The 3,540-nt window shown below is 37.1% G+C and overlaps 1 pseudogene; it reads left to right on the top strand.

The window, feature by feature from the left end:
- Positions 1-268: 268 nt before the first annotated feature.
- LOC124824497 (putative galacturonosyltransferase-like 1 pseudogene) lies at positions 269-2,077 on the top strand (annotated as a pseudogene).
- The last annotated feature ends 1,463 nt before the right edge of the window (positions 2,078-3,540 follow it).

Genomic DNA, 3,540 nt, shown 5'->3' with positions numbered 1-3,540 from the left:
TTATTTAATGAAATAAAATTTAAAAACATGAAGATCTGTTGTTGAAGTGTAAAGAATAGAATTTCATGAAGAAAGTATAGAGAATAATGAAATAAATAAAAAAGTATGCGAAGAATAAAACTTTATGACAAACATTGTACGTGGTAACGCGGGGAACTAGTTCTAAATTTAAAATAAAATAAAAAAATAAAATGAGAAGTAAAGATGATAAAGAAGGTATTTATTTATTTATTACTGGAAAAGTAAGTGGAGCCCGCCCTAGTTTTTTGTCTAGGAAATGGTTGAGTTCCTGAATGGGTTAAATTTGCGTGGAAGAAGAGAAGTAACTGAGACACGAAGGAAGTTCAGACTTTAAGAAAGAGGGACCCAATATCCTAAGCCTGAAAATGCTACAAAACCATCCACGACGTATGTGAACTCACCCACTATACCAAATTCCTCTCCTTATATTCTTCATTCGTTCTTCAACAATATTCATTCATCCCTTTCTCCAAACACAACTATGAAATTAAAGCCCAGAAGACCAAAATCAAATCAATCACCACTCCTATTCTTTCTCATTCTCTCCCTCTTCTCACTACCCAATGACGCCAAATCAACCACCACCCTCATCCATCAATTCAAAGAAGCCCCCGAATTCTACAACTCCCCAGACTGCGCCTCCATCACCGACACCCAAGACAACCTTAACAACCATCAAAACGCCGACACCTACATATGTTCCGAGGAAGCAGTCCACGTGGCAATGACACTCGACACAACATACATCCGGGGATCCATGGCGGCGATCCTTTCCGTCCTCCAACACTCCTCCTGCCCGCAAAACATTTTCTTCCACTTCGTCTGCTCCTCCAGCGCGTCCCTCCTACGCGCCGCCATATCCAACTCCTTCCCCTACCTCAACTTCCACCTCTACACCTTCGACGACTCCCAAGTCTCCGGACTCATCTCCACCTCCATTCGCTCAGCGCTCGATTGCCCCTTGAATTACGCACGCTCCTACTTGCCCAACCTCCTTCCGCTCTGCGTGCGGCGCGTGGTGTACTTGGACTCCGACCTTATTCTCGTCGACGACATTGCCAAACTGGCAGACACCCCGTTGGGGGACAAGGCGGTCCTTGCTGCCCCCGAATACTGCAACGCCAACTTCACCGCGTATTTCACCCCGACGTTCTGGTCCAACCCATCGCTCTCGCTCACCTTCGCTGATAGGAAGCCCTGCTACTTCAACACGGGGGTGATGGTCATCGATTTGGAGCGATGGCGAGAGGGAGATTACACCACCAAAATCGAGGAATGGATGGAGCTGCAGAAGAGGATGAGAATCTACGACTTGGGTTCTCTCCCTCCCTTCTTGCTTGTCTTTGCTGGCAACATCGCTTCCGTCGATCACAGGTGGAACCAGCACGGTCTCGGCGGTGATAACTTCCGTGGACTCTGCAGAGATCTCCACCCTGGCCCTGTTAGTCTCCTGCATTGGAGTGGCAAAGGTAAACCCTGGGTTCGATTGGACGCTAACAGACCCTGCCCTTTGGACGCGCTTTGGGCACCCTATGATCTGTTGAACACTCCCTTTTCTTTGGATTCTTGAACACCATTCTTCAGATTCATTCCTTCATACATAGGATCCAACGATCCATCATATATATATATATACACACAACTATACATACATATATTAATGTTAGAGTATATAGTTATATACAATACATACGGAGCTTAATTTCCGATTGGTTTAATGCAAGGGTGACAAGATTTTTGATGTAGATTGGTACAGATTTGAAGCGAACATAAATAAGGCGATGCTGATTCAAACTAGGAGGAGGAAAGGGTGAATTTTGAAGTGACAGGCAGTTGTCCTTGTAATTGTGCCTTTATTACTGTATCAACGATCGAATAACTGTGCATAGAAAGAGTTTCCATATGTTGGGTGGTGAATTCCTCAACTTTTTATTTCAACTTGATAATAAATTTCTGTGTATATGAAGTACCATTCATTGTTCTTCATTGGGATCCTCTTCTTTTTCCTTTTTCTGCCCCACTGTAATAATTCGAGGTCATTTTGGTTTTGATCCTATGTTCATGTGTTCATGCACGTGGAGGTTTACTTTAGTTTAATCTACAAGACTGAATCACTGGGTTGATATGATTTGATACCGTATTGATTCCTTACTGACATTATTATGCAGATCTAACCATGAAATGCTTTTAAGGTGAATAATAATAAAAAAAATTCATTAATTAAATACACATATATTTATTTTCCTTGCACGCAAAAAATGTATAATCTTTCATTGACTAATTATGATAACTTATCAAAAAGACTGAAACAGAAATAAATATCGAGTATTGATTATACGAGAAAATTTGTTTAACAATGGTAATTTGTTGCCTTAAAAAAATACACCACTGATTCTTTTGTTCTTTGACACTAGTTTAACCTTTTGACTGCACTTGAGTTGAAAAAGCATTTTATTATTTTACATTACAAAAAAAATCCATTTTCTTTACTCTTTTTTCAATTTTTAAATCTAACACGGGAAACAATAAAAAATATTCAAGGGTCGTAATATATATTTTACTTATTCTTATTAGTTCACAACACATAACAGCTATAGCTTCATTTTTTGCATAGAATCATGCAAGCCTTGTGATTCGTATGTTAACGTTAATTGATCTTATGTTTATTTTCTTTATTTCGCAACGGAAAGCAAAGTATTTTGTTTACTCATGTATTTAACTGAAAAATAAAGTATTATAACATCAATTTGAAAGAAAAAAAAAGAACCAGAGTGATGGAAATCGACAGAAGGTCAAAGTCAAATTTGCAATGAATAAATGATATAAATACTTGCCAACCATCATATAGAAACAAGTCTTGTATATATAAATATAAAAAAATTATGCAATTAATGACAAGTTTCTTTGAAAAATATCGTTATTTTGCATTTATAAATTCTGTTTTCTCTCAACTGTAGATTGCATGAAAAGGATAGTAGGTCAATGTCTGGTTACTAATACTATTATTAATTTATTGGTTAACCTGCGAATATTTTGTTAATATTCTTAATTTCCGTTTCAGCGTTTCTCATCCAATAATCCCGTTGTGATGACGAAAAAGCCCGTTTGAACCATAAACATAAAACAATTATCGTTGATCCTTTAACCTTAAAATTTAATTGAAAAAAAGAAAAAGAAAAAGGTGTGTCGGTAGACGAAGGAAAGAAACGTGCGAGAACGTCAAGATATCTGTAAAGATGAATGAACCTTTCCATAGTAACGCGTGGTTGCCAATAAGTGGTTCAAGATGATGTATGTCAGCATGACCAATATATTAATATTAAGTTTAATATTTCATTTTATCCTTAAGGGTTTGGTTTAAAGTAATCCTATTTTTTTTAAAAAGTTTAGTAAAATCTTATATTTTGTTAAAAAATATTTAATTCGGTATTTTTCGTTCACACCATGTCACTGTAGCATTTCATAAACACGTGGCACACATTAATAGGTGAACTTAAATAATTTTTTAATTTAAAAAAA

The sequence above is a fragment of the Vigna umbellata genome, chromosome 2 (assembly GCF_029865625.1).
Source record: "Vigna umbellata cultivar VRB3 chromosome 2, Vumbellata_1.0, whole genome shotgun sequence".
In the NCBI taxonomy this organism is placed as follows: domain Eukaryota; kingdom Viridiplantae; phylum Streptophyta; class Magnoliopsida; order Fabales; family Fabaceae; genus Vigna; species Vigna umbellata.
The sequence above is the reverse complement of the archived record's forward strand: the minus strand, read 5'-3'. Positions and strand labels throughout refer to the sequence as shown.